The sequence below is a fragment of the Ambystoma mexicanum genome, chromosome 4q (genome assembly GCF_040938575.1).
Source record: "Ambystoma mexicanum isolate Mex_15411 chromosome 4q, UKY_AmexF1_1, whole genome shotgun sequence".
Lineage (NCBI taxonomy): Eukaryota > Metazoa > Chordata > Amphibia > Caudata > Ambystomatidae > Ambystoma > Ambystoma mexicanum.
The window spans coordinates 662,209,225-662,227,447 of NC_090928.1; the positions used below are offsets into that span (position 1 = coordinate 662,209,225).

At 44.8% G+C, this 18,223-nt stretch overlaps 1 protein-coding gene across 3 annotated transcripts in view; it reads left to right on the forward strand.

Moving 5' to 3' along the window:
* EML6 (EMAP like 6) overlaps positions 1 to 18,223 on the forward strand; it is a 3,038,586-nt gene that overhangs the window by 715,045 nt on the left and 2,305,318 nt on the right. The gene's annotated exons all lie outside the window — the stretch shown is intronic.

The following is an 18,223-nucleotide window of genomic DNA, read 5'->3' on the forward strand; positions in this document are numbered from 1 at the left end:
TGATGTATTCTAAAAAAAATCTTCAGTAACCTGGTCTAACAGATGGGCAGTTATCTTGACCTGCAGTCTTAATGGTTTATCAAATTACTTTGTCCACAGGTTCCTCGCTTTTTTCTCTGCTAGCTTGCCCAGTCAACTCTACTACAGATTCAGCAAGGTCTCTGCCATGAAGAACCACAGATGTTTTTAGGAAATCTAACACATGTTGTCATGCAGTTATCTTATTAGACACATTCCTGGATGTTTAGCTGGCTGCTTAACAACAGAAACCAGCCATTAGGTAATATCCCCCCCTACTGATTATCCTATTGCTGACGAGGAAACATCACAACTGTACCTGGACAAACAATGCCAGGTGGTGGTTCACATGGTAGTGCCGCTGTCGGACATGATGCCTTGAGAAACGTCTGTATCATAAGGCATAATTATAATAGAGTGCTATCATTTGTACATTCATTCTGAGTGTATGTAATATACATACTCTACATGTCCGTGTACATTTTACTTACAAGCAGTAGATTCATTCTGAGTCTGCATAATGTACATACTTTACATGTTCGTGTACATTTTCCATGGAATTTGTACATTCATCCATCGTTGATGTGCATTTTTAATACTTACAAGAGGTGTATAAAATGTTTACAGTTCGTACTTGAATTAATGCACACAAAACTGTGCAAAGAAGCTTACGAGTTTTGTACATTACGCAATTTAAAACTAACATCGGTCATAACTCACTTTGATTTGAGTTTTTAAGATTACAATTACGGAATGTACAAAGAGTAAAACTCCTACGTCTTTTTGTACAGTTCGTGCAGATGGATTACATCTGAAAACTAACATCAAAGTCGGCCCTGAATTTCATGGGCATTTTTAGAAGATGCAATGGTGTAATGTATGAGCTGTGAATATTATAGGTTCTTAGCACAGTATGAAAGATGAGCATTCATTCTGGGCAAGCACCAAAAATAGAGCATGTCTTCAAGAACGCATGTCGTATGAGCGCGTGTAGTAGGAGCACATGTTGTAGCTTGTATATTATGAGCGTGTGCCATAGGAGCTTGTTCACTAAGAGCTTGTCATAAGAGTGTGTGTCATAGGAGTTTGGGATAAGAGGGTGCGTCGGAGGAGCACTTGTTATAGGTGCACTTGTCATAGGTGCACTTGTCATATGAGCATGTCTCGTGTGTCGGAGGAGTGTGTATCGGAGGACCGCTTGTTGTAGGACCACGTGTCATAGGAGGAGGTCATAGGAGGGCGTGTCGTAGGAGCGCATGCCGTAAGAGCATGTCTTGTGAAAGTGTGCCGTAGGAGCACCTGTCGTAGAACAGCCTGTCGCAGGATTGCATTCCTCATGAGTGTCTCATAGAGCGCCTGTCGTAGGAGTACTTGTTGTAGGAGTATGTTTCATAAGAAAGTGTGCCATGGGAGTGTGTGTCATAGGAGCATGTGTCGTGGGACCGCTTGTTGTAGGACCACGTGTTGTTGGAGCGTGTGTCATAGAAAGGTGTCGCAGGGGCATGCCTCGTGAGAGTGTGTCCTACAAGAGTGTTTCATTGGAGCTGGTGTCGTAGGATTACATGTCGTAGGAGAACTTGTTGCAGGTGCACATATCTTGGGTACACACAATTACATCTAAAAACTGACATGAAAGTCAGCCCTGACCTTTGATATGTTTTCAGAAGATGCAATGGCATAGTGTATGAACTGTGAAACTCATATACGTTCTTATGAAAAAATACAAGTACATTGTGGTTTTGCGCGATATATAGATTCATTTAAAACATTAATAACACAAAGTTGCCCAAGTCAATTTTATATTTTTTTTCAGTGCACCAATTCCTAATGAAATCCAGGAAAATACCAAAAATGGTGAGAATCGAAGTGGCCAATTGTAAGATTTTTTTTCTTCCCTATCGGGAATCCCAATGTTACAAGCTATTCAAAACACAATCAAAATAAACATTTTGTAAACTATGAAGTCGTTAATGTACAATTCTGACATTTTGTACGCACAGGTGACTGTGTCAAAATAATGCTGACGAATACTTTTGCATTTTTTCATGAAAGAGTTCGAAAGTTATTCAGAAAATGTAATTTTTCCATATGAAAAATTCAAATTCATTTTGGGCATGCACAATATATAGATACATTTAAAACGTTAATAACATTCTCTTTTTCAGTGATCCAATTCCTGCTGAAATCTAGACGGATGCCAAAAATTGCTAAAATGAAAGTAGCACATTTTGAGATATTTTGCCTGAAAACCCCATGTTAAAAGCTGTGAGGCTCTGAAATTATGAATGCACAGGTGGCTGCCTTGAAATATTACTCGGAAATATTCTCAGATTTATTCATGCAAGGGTTTGAAAGTTATTCAGAAAAGTTACTTTCTAAAACTCCATAGAGACTTCGTCTTAACCTTAACTATGCCTTGCGCTAGCGTGAACGCATAATGTGTGTGTATTACACAGCCACCTTAGTGGCTGTGTAGTTATGGTTAAATTGCTGTTTCCATAGGAAGAGCACTTTTTGGGCAGCTTATAACTTCAATCCCCCTGGATGAATCCTCACCAAACTTTGCAAAAGAAGTATATTGGCCACTGTGGATTTTTCTGCAAAGTTTGGTGATGATTGGTCCAGGGGGGGAAAAGTTATAGGCGGGGTCCCAAAACGTCTTTTTTTCCCATAGACTGTATGGGGGGAAAAGTTTGCGCATGCCTACAGCCCAAACCGCGGGACAGATTTTCACCAAATTTGCGGCAGGAGCTTGGTCCCGAAAGCGTACTTTTGTAAATTTGGTGCCAATCCATCCAGTAGTTTTCTTTAAAACGACCAAAAAGTATGTCTCAAAAAATTAGTGATATCTATGTCCGCTCCACGGTCACACTTCCCCGTTCGCTCCGCGGACAAGATACCGATTTGGCTAATCCGTAGCGTCATGTCCGCGTACATGTGACGCGTTCACTGATTGGATGTTGAACAGAGTGAAGTGCGTCAGATTGTTTTGCTGCGCCCGCCATCTTTCATTTTTGTTTTGGTGTGCGCAGACATCGCCGCTAACACATATACAACAACACAACATTGCACTTGTTAAACCTATGAAATACTGTCTCGGAAGGTGAGGGTTAATGAGGCTGGGATGGGGATGTGGCACAGGAAGTCAAAAAGTGGTGTTATCTTGTCACCAAAGTCATACGGTAAATTGGAAGTTGCTGCTCAATATAGTGTCCGTTAAGTACAGGCGAAGAATTACTGTGTCTGTATTACAATGTATTTAAAATAATATTGCAGTCAGACTGGCGTCCTAGAGTTTTAAATCTGAGGCAGCCACCTGCACTGTTTGATGGAAACAGTGCGTCTGCAAGTGTATGGGAGTACCAGTTCTCATGAATGCATTGAGACATGTTGTTGCAAAGTCAGAATGTATTTGCATTCTGAGTGAAGGTCACTTGCTTTGCTTTTTTGGTTGCGAGATCAGTAGGCCCACGCATCCGACTGAACCCATAAGGGTCAATTCTTTTTTGAACTTGAGCGAAAGGGAAAATTCAGTAAGAATGCAGGGAGTGAAAGTTTCTAAAAAATACCATTTGATAAGGTTATGTATTCAAAACGTTTGTAAGGCGCATGTAATATCAGTTCAAGAAGATCCTTTGGTGCAAGTACATTGCTGTCTGAGTTTCAGGAAGGCAATGGAGTCGGTGAAGATCATGTAAGTTTACTTTTGACGACTCTACACCGGAACGAGATTTAATTTTTTATTACCAGAACATTAATTTTGGCAATGTAACTGAAGTACTATCTTTCTGTGTAGTTGTCATTTTTTTTTACTTATGGAGAGTGCAGATTCTCGGCGTTTGTAGGCTATCACTAGATTCACCCATGTTCAACGCTAATATTTCTTTAAAATGTCATGTATGACCACATCGATTTGTGTATCAGTTTCCACGTTCTTTTTGTCTTTTTTGAAATTGTTTGCTAAAGGTTGGGTATTGATACGTATTTTCTGTTATACTTTCCGAACAGCTACATCCTGCCTTACTGTGATTGCCATGAATTCCAGATGCCAAGTGATGGATTTTCTGCCCGCCAGATGCATGTACTCGTGACCGGCTGTCTAACCGTCACTGTTTTGTGGGACGATCGCACAGGACCCATTTGTTCATACACTACAGTGGCCATTAGGAGTAACATAACATCTTTTATGGTGGTGTAGGCCGAAGTTCACGCCGACGTCTTGGAAAGCTTTATCGAAAATGAATACTTGCTGTATGGGAAAAGACTGACGTGTGCCTCACGATTAACATTTTCGATGACGACCGAAGAAATAAGGTTACTATTTGATTGAAAATGTGAATAGTCTGATGGTCTCCGACAGTTTATTGTGAAATAAAAGTACTTTACAAATTCTAAAATGTTAATGTTTTCTTTTAAACACCAGTTTATTATTTCAAAATGTGACGTGCTACGTTGTATGTCGCTGTGTGTTCATTTTCAGGTTCTGCGTCACGGCACATAGGTGCTTATGGGCGCATTTGGCTACGCTGGAGATGAACGTCATCCAAAAAAGGTGTAGGATATCATTATGGTTAGTTATGTGACGAGATGTGGGTGTTTTCGTATTAGACAAGTGTCGTAATGTAGTTAAAAAACATAGCGCTATACGTTTACTGACTGAGGAGTAGGCTGTAGCCATGGGGAGTGGGCAGACTTTCGGGGTCATGGTATAAGGTCATGATCCGCACAATGTGGCTACTGGCCATGACCAGAAGGGAGAAAAGATAGGATTACAGTGGCCATGTCCACCTGGGACTGGCTTTGTGGTAAAGTTGTTCGACATTAGGATACATTTGAAAGGGAAGAAAAGTGTGCTTGTGGTAGGTAATGTGTTAACAGAGTTTCCTTTTTGCAGGCTGCCATTGAAAACGAAGAAGGGCCCTGTATGGAACAACCGCCTTCCCTTTCTATGATGGCCATCTTGGAAAAGGATTTTGTTTTCCCGGATTAGGACAAAAAATCCTCTTTTTTTAGTAGCACAGGTTACTGCTTTGGAAATCTAGATTGTTAATGGCATTCATCCCCCATTTTAGGGGTGGAAGGGGGGGGTAATGATCCAGAGATCACGTTATGCACTCTCGCTTCGATTGGGCTGATAACTTGGCCTGCTGGCCCTTTATTCACTGTTCCAGTCCCTGGAACGGAGGACGACCGCTACAATATTCCCATTAGCATAACACAAACTGCAAATGTTGGAAATTCTTATTGCGTCTATGTACTTTACTGAGAAATATAAAGTAGATGGAGTCTAAGCGATTTTCTTTTATTTATATTTTTAAACTGTGAAAGGTGGTTCTTAAAGGAACATTTAATTTGTTTACGGATTGCTTTTTTTTTTTGGAAGGGCAGCTAAGTAGGAAAGTTGCGGATGGAAATGAGCAAAGAGACATCAAACAGTAATATCGAGGGGTAGGTGGACGGGGGGAAATGTTGTGCGTGTGTTATTTGTAAGGTAGGGGCAGTGTTTCTCATGCTCCTTCATTACAGCAGTGGTGCTGTTTCTTGGGGAGGAGGGATGGCCTTAGCTCATGTCGTTTTCAGATAAATAGTACTTTTGCTAAAAGTATGTACTGTGTACTACATTGTTAATGGCTGAGTACGAATAGGCGTTGGAGCTGTGCAAGGGAAATGTTGAAGTTGCAAGTTCCTACATCAGTAAAAAATGTAGTTCCACACTGTCCACGAGGCATAGATCTTATTGTTAAGTGTGTACGGATTCTCTGACACGTCACCGTGCTGTGCGCCAGCATATGGTTATGTGGCATTCTCCGGAAGGTGTGCAATGACGTCAGATGTTAGTTTACATTATGGTTACTAGAAACCTATGAACTTCAGCAAAAGAAATTGTTAAAGGGATGTTATGGTTAAGTTCCGCTACTAAAAACCTATCAAATTCAGTAAAAAAAACTTTAACGAGGCGTTATGGTTCGAAGTAAAACCGAAAACCCTTGAAATTCGCCAGTTATGGAAAGCTAAGCAACCATAACTCGCGCCACCACTGTGCACTGCTAAGACTAACACCCATGACAACAAAGATGACATCCAAATGTCATTGATGACATCACATGTACATTTACTTTTCATAAAAACTCTGTAGAAGGTATTCTTCTTATAATGTTGACCAAAAAGTGTCAAGGATCATTGGAATGAATATCAAGTGCTAATTAGTGCATTAAGCAATGCGTTGATATAAATAGCATTCTATTATGAAGTTCTATCCAGTATACTAAGGTACTCGTGTAGAAACATAGGCATTGTGTGCAGCATACATGATGATGGAGGTGCAATATTCATAAGCTTGCCATGTTGAATAGTGAAATGATAACTGTTTTCTTATTAGAGTTTTGCGTACTGTGAAACATGTGATAAGTAGGTAATAAAACCCACTTACTACATAATTGCATTATTATAGACAAAACACAAATACAACTACACATACAAATATGAGTATATACAAGGAAATTGAAGTAAGGAAAAAAGAAGCAGTAGTAGCAGAAATTGTTCATAACCTAACTGATTACCTTTATGCAGAGAAATGATTGCTCTGTTTCAAAGGTTCTACTTACCCAATACATATGTATCACATGATTTGACTGGACCCTAAGGGAATTACTGTAAGAACATACTTGACGGATAAGTCTACAAATATAGTACCTTTTCAATTTTTAATTCCTGACTGTTACTGAAGAAAATCATGTGGCCTAGATGTCAGTAAAGGAAAACGGGGGGGGAGCCAGACATGTGATGTCATCAGTGATGTCATCAATGACATTTGTGATGTCATCTTTGATGTCCTGGGTGTTTGTCTTAGCAGTGCACAGTGGTGGCGCGAGTTATGGTTGCTTAGTTTACCATAACTGGCGAATTTCCAGTGTTTTTCGATTTTACTTCGAACCATAACGTCCCGTTAAAGTTTTTTTTGTGAATTTCATAGTTTTTTAGTAGCGCAACTTAACCATAACGTCCCTTTTAAAAAAGTTTTTTTTAACTAAATATTTATTTATATATATATTTCTGAGGCTTGTGGAATCTGCTTAGATCACATGCTGTGCATAGGCCGACATCTAGTGGAAGCTGCGGAGTATTAGTTTGTTTTTCAAAACTCGAAAATTGGGCATCGACACAGGGCGTGCCAGTAATACTATCCCTAGTGTGACGTCCACTGTACCCATGATCCCTCACGTGTCTAGGACCCTCAGATTGTTTTTTTCCGCCATGCTGGTTGGAAGCACTGAGCGGAGTTCCCTGACTTAGTCAGATTTTGCTAATATTGGTATGTATTTCCCCGTTTATTCCACCTCTACGTCGAGTCTCCGAACATCGACACTCGACGCCGGATCGGAGAAAATTCAACCGTCGGAATACAGCGACGGATTTGGGCCCCGGAAGGCCTCTGGCCTTGGCCAGGGTCTCGGAAGTCCTCTGGACTCGGCCCTGCAAGTAGAGAGGGTGAGGGGTGGCACATATCCTTCACTCTGATTAATATAGGTACATTACTTATATTCCTGTACTCCCAGCCCGCTGCCACAGGGTGCGTATGGAGGGTACCCCTTTTCAATTTTGCCCCAAGTGCAACCGCAAGTATCCTTGGGTTGACAGACACGCCACGTGTAACCTCTGCTTGCCGAGGGACCACCCCGAGGCGAATTGCAGACCGTGCAGTCGGTTTAAACCGAAGACCCTTAAGGACCGTTCGACAAAGCGTTGGGCCCACCACGCCAGGCGACAAGAGGCCATGGCCGCGGAGGGTGCCTTCAGCGATGGCAGCGACGTCGTACTTTCAGACGGCGAGGGCAATGTGGGGTCGATGGACAGCCAAGCGCAAGTCCCCGACCTCGGAAGGTTGTCCGGCAGGGCAGCTATGGGGAAGACCCCCGGCGACACGAGCGCTACCCACACCACTTCCAGCAAACAAAAGTCCAACCGAGACTCGACGGGCACGTCGAGTTCTCGGAAAGAGGCACGTAGAGAACGATCCACCGAGTCGGTGTCCTCTTCGCGTTCGAGGTCGCCTCATGACGCCAAGCAACCCTCCACTGTTGCTAAAAGTGCCTCGCTCCCCTTAGTGACTGAGGTTCGGTCGTTGGAGGACGACACCGACCTCTACCCCCAAGCCACACTCCAGGAGTCTGCGTCTGCAGGCAGCGGTAAGGCTGCTACCAAATCCCTTACACTCTCCAGAGACAGGAACTCTACCCCTGAATTTCAACGCCAGGCATCGAAAAGCCCTGATAGGGCCCAAAAATCGGGGAAGCACTCTTCCACCCACAGGGAGGGGGGAAAACAACGAAGTAAGCAGTCCCAGCCTACTTCCACCCCTAAACTACATTCTACTCCACCTAAACAGACGGACAAGTCTCAGTCCCCTGTCCCTAAGGCCCCTGTTCAGGCCAGTAGGTCTAGCCAGGACAAATCTCAGTCTGTTGGCCCTAAGACCCCTGTTCAAACCAGTAGGTCTAGTCAGGATAAAACAGGGAAAGCACTCCAGGAAGGAGTTATTCCCAGTTCAAGGGAATGGTCCAGTGATGACATAGACAGAGTAATGTCAAGGATGTCATCATTGGCAGATTTCTACGCCAAGAACCCGGAACACTTTCTCTCTTATACCCCAGAAGGGTCAACTCCCTCCGGCTCGAAGGATCCAATACCCCCAAGTAGGAAGTCCCGGGGTGAAGCACCAACTCAGTCTTCAGAACCCTTCTATATACAGCCCTATTCTCAATACCAGGAAGATCCATCCTTTGTTGAGGATCCAGATGTGGGCATGTTCGAAGAACAAACTGGGACAGGCTATTATGGGGATGATGAGGACCAAGAGGAGGAGGTGGTAGAGGACGACCCAGATACATACAGGGTAGATTCCCCGGTAGAGAAAGAGCCCGCGGTTACCGACTCCCCTGTCGACAACCAACCTCTCCTGAATGAGGTCCTGCCAGAGCGGCACAGCACTTCCACATTGACACCCAAGGTGCTCAGGAAGAGAGGGACTTTGCAGAGGAACTGGTGGGAGAAAGGAGACCTGGTGCTCAGGCCATCCCTATCCTTAAGTCAATACAAAGGAGGATAGACCCTTCCCTTGTTAACCCCAATCTCACTAGGGCAGTAAACCCCAGAATTGAAAAGCTTTTCAGGGCAGCCCAATCTGACCCACTATACATAAGGGGACATCTCAAACCGGACTCCCTTGTTGTTACAAACACCCGTAAGAGGGCGGGAACACCCTTGCCATCGTCCGAAGCTCCCCCCCGACAAGGAGAGCAAGAAGATTTATGGCTTGGGCAGGAAAGTAGCCTCCACTTCCGCCTACCAGGCAAGGATTGCAAACTCCACCACCCTGCTGGCTAGTTACAACTGCCACCAGTGGGAAGAAGTCACGGCTCTCATAGACTCCGCCCCAGAACCCTTAAAAAGCCAATTGGCACGGGTTTCGGCAGAGGGGAGAGCCTTGTCAGGTTGCATTTTAAAATCAACCTTTGATGCCGCGGATAACGCCAGCAGATTAATTGCTGAGAGCACGGTCATCAAGAGGCATGCTTGGCTCCGGCAGTCTGGTTTCAAGGCCGAGACCCAAGCATCATTGATAGAGCCAGTGGAGCCGGATCTATTGTTTGGAAAGGCGGTCGAGGACGCACTGAAGAATGCCAAGGATGAGTACGAGACACTGAAGTCCCTAGGGCAACTAACCAACAAACCCCCTAACCAGAGAGGGAATGGCAATTTTCGTCGGCCTCGCGGACAAAACTCCCAAAGAGGCTCTAACTATTCCCAAGGCCAGGGTACTCCATGGAACTCTAACCAGCAGTCTACCCAGAGTTATGGCAGGGGTAACAAAAGAGGTTGTGGTAGGGGTAGAGGCAGCCCCAATAAAGGAGGGGGCACGCCTCCACCAAAACAGTGACGCTCCGTTCAGGGTGCCTTCTCACGCATCCCCAGTAGGGGGACGCATTTCCATCTTCACCCAAGCTTGGGACGGGATCACATCAGACAGATGGGTGCTGTCCACAGTGTCTGCAGGATACTGCATAGAACTCCTAGAGCGTCCCCGAAACCACCCTCCACGACAAAGAATACACTCCTTAGACCACCAGAAGATCCTACTCGAAGAGATCGAAAATCTTCTCGCAAAGGACGCGATAGAACTCGTCCCGGGACAGCAGGTAAACAAGGGTATTTATTCAACTTACTTCCTTGTGCCAAAAAAAGATTCGACAATGCGCCCAGTATTGGACTTACGGCCTGCAAACAAGTATGTCAAGCCCCAAAAATTTCGCATGACTACCCTCCAAGAGGTAATTCCCCTCCTAAAAAAGGGAGATTACATGGCAACATTGGATATGAAAGATGCCTATTTTCATATTTCCATGTTCCCAGCGCACAGAAAATATCTGCACTTCAAGGTGGACAGTCAGCACTACCAGTTCAAGGTACTGCCCTTTGGGATAGCCTCGGCTCCAAGGGTGTTCACCAAGGTCCTGGCGGTGGCACACCTATGCAGGGAGGCAATCCCAGTGTACCCTTATCTGGACGACTGGCTCATCACGGGGGAGACCCCAGTAATTTGCAGGACAAACATTCAAAGAACTATCGACCTCCTCTTCGAATTGGGCTTCTCCATAAACGAGAAAACATCAAGTCTGGTGCCCAGCACTTCCAAGCAGTTCCTATGAGCTGTTCTAAATGCTCAAGGGGGGTTGGCTTTTCCTTCAGAGGAAAGAATTCGGAATATACTACTGCAAATTCCGCAATATCAAACCGGTCGCCAGATAACAGTACGCAAAGCAATGCGTTTGCTGGGCATGATGGCGTCATGTATTTACCTGGTCCCCCACGCGCGCCTGCGCATGCGTCGCATGCAACAATGGTTGGAGAAACTGTGGTCTCAAGCAAATGGTCAGTGGGACGATCTAGTGGTCGTTTCGCCAACACTTGTACAAAGCCTCCACTGGTGGACAAGAGACAATCTATCCAAGGGGAAACCCTTTTACGATCCAGAGATACAGGCGGTAGTCACGACGGAAGCATGCCTGACAGGATGGGGAGCTCACCATCTCCACCACACAGCTCAGGGTCTCTGGTCTCACACAGTGGCCAAGAACCACATCAACCTTCTAGAGCTTCTGGCAGTTTTCAGAGCACTTCAAGCGTTTGAGCCCGACCTACTGAACCTGTCGGTGCAGATCCGGACAGACAGCACGACAGCCATGTTCTACCTGAACAAGCAAAGAGGGATTTGTTCGCCAAATCTGTCCAGACTTGCCCAGAAAATTTGGATATGGGCACTCAGACGGAACATCTTTCTGTCATCTCAACATGTTCCAGGGGATCTCAATTCTCTAGCGGACGCTTTGAGCAGAGATCCCCTTCCGGAGGAACACGAATGGTGTCTACACAGAGAAATCGTAGAAGATCTCTTCTCTCAGTGGGGTTTCCCCACTATAGACCTATTCGCCACAAGCGAAAACAGACAGTGCCCAGGATTCGCATCCAGGTTTCCCCAACCAGACTCCCTGGGGGACGCCCTGTGGATGAACTGGTCAGGGATGTTTGCGTACACTTTTCCACCAACTCCTCTCATCAGGAAGGTGGTGAACAAGATGAACAGAGAGTCGATGACGCTCGTCCTAGTTGCTCCCATGTGGGCGAGACAACCGTGGTTTCCACACCTACGCAGACTCTCGGTGTGCGATCCCATCAAACTCCCGGGCTGGTACAACCTTTTGTCCCAGCACCAAGGTCAGAAGGTGCATCCTCAACCCAACTCCATGAACCTAGCAGCATGGCTCCTGAGGTCATAGTTTGGACATCTCAATTTACCACACAGGTGTATGGACATCCTAAAAGAGTCTAGGAAACCGAACACGAGGCATTGCTACTTCGACAAATGGAAGAGATTTGTTGTCTGGTGCCAGTATAAACAAATCAACCCAGTTGATTGCACTCCTTCCACAATCGTGACATAGATGCTCCACCTGCTGGACGCAGGGTTGGTTTTCAACTCACTAAAGGTACACCTGGCAGCACTGTCAGCGTACACCACCTCACATAGCAAGGTGTCATGGTGGAAGGTACCCGTGGTTAAAGCCTTCATGGAGGGAGTAAAGAGACTTCATCCTCCTATATATAACCCACCACCAGGATGGGACCTGAACGTGGTGCAATCTAAACTCATGGGCCCGCCATTCGAGCCCATGCATAAGACAAGTCTCAAACACCTGACCTATAAAACTGCCTTCTTAGTAGCCATTACATCCATAAGGAGGGTCAGTGAAATTCAGGCTCTGTCAGTGCAGGATCCTTTCTTTACTATTCATAAGGATAAGCTGGTTTTACAGACACACCCTAGGTTCTCACCTAAGTTTATTTCTAAATTCCATGTAAACCAGTCCATCGAGCTTCCGGCTTTCTTCCAAAACCCACAAAGCTCGGCTGAGGTTAAACTACACACCCTAGATGTGCGTAGGGCGGTCCTTTACTACGTAAACAAGACCAGACCGCTTAGGAAAACAGATCAACTGTTTGCCTCCGTAGCCACAGGCAAAGAGGGAGATCGCGTCTCTAAGGGTGACATCTCCAAGTGGATTGTCAACTGTATCCAGTTGTGTTACTCTCTTTCTGACAAAACTTTGCCTTTTACGCCCAGAGCCCACTTGACAAGAGGCATTGGGGCCACTCTGGCTTTCATTGCAAATGTTCCCCTTGACACCATTTGCAAAGCAGCTACTTGGAGCTCTATTCACACTTTTACTCATCACTACTGCATTGACACACATTCCAAGACAGATACTCGAGTGGGACAAGCGGTTCTTAGACATTTATTTGCTCATGTCCCTTCTCAAATCCCACCTCCTTCTAACACTGCTCGCTAATCTATGCACAGCATGTGACCTAAGCAGATTCCACAAGCCTCAGAAGGGATACATTACTCACCGTAATCGTATTTCTGATGCTTGTATCTGCTTAGATTCACATGCGACCCACCCTTCCTCCCCTCTGAGAGAAGGCGCATGGATGCTTGTAGTCTTATCTTAACTATCTTCTATCTGCTTGGATCATCTGTACTCACGCTACTCCTCATGCTACCTCATGTCAGAATCTGAGGGTCCTAGACGCGTGAGGGATCATGGGTACAGTGGACGTCACACTAGGGATAGTATTACTGGCACGCCCTGTGTCGACGCCCAATTTTCGAGTTTCGAAAAACAAACTGTAATACTCTGCAGCTTCCACTAGATGTCGGCCTATGCACAGCATGTGAATCTAAGCAGATACAAGCATCAGAAATACGATTACGGTGAGTAATGTATCATATATATATATATATATATATATGTTTATGTAGGGGTAAGGGAATGCAGGATTTAGGAGGTGGGATTTGGGTGTGGTGTGTGTGCTAATGGGGGCACTCTACCTTTCAAACAAAAATCAATGTGAACAAAAGCATTTCGACAAAATGTGCACATATAAGTGTACACGATTGAAAGGAAGTTATCAAATAAACATACAACCGTTTTGCACAACGAAAAGGTAGTCCCTAGGTCAGGCCCTTGTATTTGTGTTTTTGCATTTGGTTTTACAGCGCAAGCCGGCGTGAGAGCATCGGAGCACTGAAAAATGCTGGTTGAGCATTACAACCAAAATGTATGCTGGCCCCCTAGGGGACAAGTTCCAGATTAGATGTGGGAGGTGTGAGAAACCTGAAGGTGTCTTACCCTCTAGTCACCGCAGATTTGTCGTCCAGGTGGCCAGGACACTTCCATTGCTATTGGATCCTGTTTCTGCGGCTGGACCAGTGCGGGAGGATCACCTGGATGGTGGGGTCTTTCGGGAGTGGAAGTGGGACACTGAAGGGTGAGACGCGGTATGCCCTTATTTATGGCACCCTTTGCCCATCCTACGAGGTAGGATATCTAGAAGCTCAGCCACCCTCCTCCCCTTTTCCGACACAAACATTTTCTCATGGGCAGTTCATCGTGAGTGACAACAAACTAACACCAGAGCCGTGTACCTGGCATGTCCCAACACAAGGGACAGGCAATTACTGATGATTGCACACACCTTACTCCCATTACACTTCCCCACATAGATAAAAGGCGGAGCACAAAAGCACACTCTGAGCATCGCAAAACGCACGCGGAAGCAGCAATTCCGAGATGGCAGTTCAAACCGAGGGGAAAGGCGGCGAGCTCAGAGAGGACGTCAAGGAGGGAATTACCCTTGCCCTTTTCAACTAAATGCGATTTTCAAGAAGCCTCAAGGAAAAGAATCCTAAGACCAGGGATTGCAGCTGACAAATGGTGTAGCGTGTGTCCAAGGTACACAGGGCCCTCTTGCATTGACAGCCACGGCGGGGAGAAGCGATTGCCACTGTGGTACTGTCCTCGACTCGGACAGCAAAGTCAGGCCAACGAGTTCAGCACAGCTGGTCAGTTGGAGAAACTGATAGCAGACCGGACTGTGTTATGCTGTAGGTGGCAAGTGGCAACATTGTATGAAGAAAGAACTTGAATACAATTGAACTTTGTTGAAACCAAGTTAGGTACCAGATACAGAGTGGTCTGTCGCCACGTGGGTGCTCACTCGAAGGTCTCTGTTTGGTGCCCCTCCCCCGTTCTTGGCGGGGAAGAATTGTTGAACTGTAAAATCGAAGTGGTCCTGCAGCGGGTGACGTTGAATCCTGTGCACACTGGAAAGTCTTTGATTGTCTGTAAACTGAAGTTGGTCTGAACCCAGCTGAGTGGGACTACGTCGAAAAGGGGTCTAAGCCCGGAAGAGAGAGATCCTGGGTGAATAGTAACAGACCCGAGAAGATTGTTGTGCCAAATGTGAACCCGACTGAGGGATGCCTAAAAATTGAAGTTGGTCCGAACCCGACTGAGGGAGGCTAATGATGAAAGAAGGATCGGATCCTGGCTGAGGGGGATCCAGGGTGAAGAGTAAATCGCCCAATGTGAATTTTAAGAAAGGGACTTTTCTTTGTTGTCTATAATACATCAGGTCCTCTGAAGCAAGAGACTTTGCACAAAAGAGACTTGTGCACAGATGGCCCTGATGTTGGTGAAAGAAACTGTGACCATGTGCCAAAGAAGCCCAGGAGTGTGCTGTGCTTCAGTGAACGCCTCGTCACATGCTAAAAATGTGGGGAAGGGAGGCGCACCACCCAGCATCCTGTTGTATCATTTTGTGAACACTTCTTTCTTTTGTGAGCATTATCCCACACTATTTTATAGTATAGCGGTAAGGATTGGCAATAGTTTTTCTTTTTAGTATAGGCCCTTTTTATTTGATTTGACTCCGCCGGGGCTGTATTATTATTATTTGATGGTCGTAACTTGCTCCCATCTTAGATTTAGGTTTAGGTTAGTGTTTTTTCACGCTCCTGATAAAGTTCAATAAATACCCTTGAACTGGGTTTTCAGGTCTGTTATGAACTGCAAGAGCATTTAGGTCATTCTAATTGCTGCCAGGGTAGTGTTCCTAGTGAGAAAAGGCCCCCTGTGTCTTCTGTATGTGCCAGTTTTGTCTTGAGCCTTGTGATGGTCTGACTTCTGGAGGTGTGTGTGCCACCCGAGATGGGAAGTTTTAGCAAGGTAGTGTGAGGGGTCTGAAATGTGAGGCGCACAACTTTGTGAAGGTTTTGCCAAAGATGCCATTTTATTAACTCAAAAGGTTGGATAAGCGCCTCACCAACCCTAACCGGACGAGGATTTCCCTGCCTAAAATAAACTAAAGTAAAACACTCTAACAAAAGATCTCTGTCCCTTACACTAACACATAAAGTAACTGAACAAGGTAATGCATAGAGGTTCAAAGGCAACAACCTATAATAGTTAAGTTCACAATATGATAAGTTTTTTCTTATAATCCGGGTGAATTTCCCTTCCCCAGATTCAAGCAGGATTCGTTCCATGGTTTCAAAAGAAATAAGGAAATTCTGTTTTGTAACGAAGTTCCAACACAGTTCTTTGAGCCTCCAACTTGACAACAAAAGTTCCAAACCTTTCAGAATTGTGAACAAAGGTTTTTTGTCATCCACTTGTAATAGTAAGAGCTCAAACTATTTTCTTTGCATAAAATAATATTTCCTTAGTTCATCAGTAGTAACATAAATTGTCTGTCGGGATGCTTTGCGACAAAATGTTAGATTTGAAAATATAAAACACTTCTTCAGCAGTTTTATACAGTTCTTGCTTCAGCAATGAAAATGTGTCAGGATGATTTGTTAACACCACTTCACAGCACTTCATTAATTCCACCTGGTTTACTTCCATGCGAGGCCTGCTACTTCAATCACAACAGGTTTACTTCCAAGCCAGGCCTACTACTTCAATCACATCTGGTTTACTCCTATGCCAGGCCTACTACTTCAAAGTTCTCTGTTCAAGTATACTCCCCAGCCAGAACAGCATAAAGTGTTATCACCACCTTTGATCTGTTATACTCCCCGGCCACTCCAGCAATTTACAAACAAGTGCCTCTGTGGTTAAGATTATCTTGGCTTACAACAGCTTCAGTGTTTCTTATTTTACAACATCAGGTTTTTAAGCAATTCTTCAGGGAAGGCAAGATTCACATTGGTGCACTTTAGTACCCTTTTGAGATTTCCAAAACCTGCAAATTATGCTCCTCTCCTTCTGAATAGCCTTTACCAGAAGGGCAGCCTTCTTGCCACTTTTTGTTCCCCATTTCTTCATTAACAAATCACTGACAATTATGTTTTTTTTCTGATTCTTCCTTGGTTTTTTCTGATTCCTCCTTGGCTTTGGTAATGTGGGTTTATACCAGCTTTTGTTATGAAGTTCTTGAAGTATGGGCAATAAGCTTTACAAACTTTGGCACTTTCATTTGCCCCCTCCTGACTTTGGCAATGTTTGTTGGTTTTAAATTGCCTTGTTTTTATTCTTTTGGCTTGGATAATATTAGTTTGCATTAATTTCTAGAAGTATGGCCCCATCTTGTTGCTGGGTTTTAAATAAACGTACATGCTTAATCAGTCAGTTGGTTTTACATAAGAAAGTTTTCTGCCAATTCGGTATTCAAAATTGCCTTCTTTATTATTTTCACATCTATGCATATACTTTATATTTCTAATGCTTTCTAATTTCTGATATCACGGAACGCTCTGGTGTCACAATCACTTGGTGATCTCACTGGGTATGGGGTGTGCATCAGTTTCGCTCACTGGTCACAGGTCCTTCGGTGCAGCTGCTCCTTGCGATCTGGCAATCTGCGGATTACAGTATGCTGCTCGAGCCACATGCACACAGTTCTTCCTTTGCTCCTAAGGCTCTCCGGTGCTCGCCTACCACTGGAGACTGCCTTGTGCGGAGGAAAGCCTTCCAAACTTTCACTTGTCGCTGCGCAGCCTCTGCAAAATAGGTCTCCTGGGGGCAAGCTTCCTTCTCCGATGCTTCCCACTGTAATTGCAACCTCTGCAATTAAGGCTACTGGACGCGAAGACCCTCTCCGGACTGGCTACTGTTCCCCACTTGACAGTGGTCCCGGCATCATCTTCCTCCTCGGAGAGTTCACAACTCCTACAACTACTACTCCTCCCTAGTGGCCTGCACCTGAGGGGGGCTTTTAAGCCTCCCAGTCTCATTCAGGTGTGGGTCATTTCCATTAACAAGCTGCACTTTGCAGTCTTGTTCCTTTTCAGCCCTCATCCTCATTGCAGTACTTTGGGCATTATGGGACTTGAAAAATCTGTTTTTATAACTTTTGATTTCAAGCTCATTTCTGTTTCCAATAATATTCTCTACAGGAATATCATAAGGATCAATTGCAAGACTTGATTTTATAGAGAAATAAAGATTTTTATAGTTTATTATTCACAGATACCTTTTCACTGCACCTTTTGAGAGTTAGGGTGCTTCTAGCTCTACAAGTCTCTGTGGTCTTAGAAGGGTTTTAATTTCTCCCATTGCCTAAGGGTTTATGAATGTTTTCACCCATATTAGGATGTTCAACTTGGGGAGCTAAAAGATCTTTCTCACAACAGGTCCTTACACACTTTGGCATTGAGGAGATGTCTTCTCTAGAGGAAGACAAATAACGCGTCTCACCCAACGGAGTCCTCCTATTCCTCTAGGCCCTTTCTCCACCCAGATGATCCTCCTGCAGAACACTACCCCGAAGGTCAGGATCAGAAAGTGTCTGCCTTTCCCTG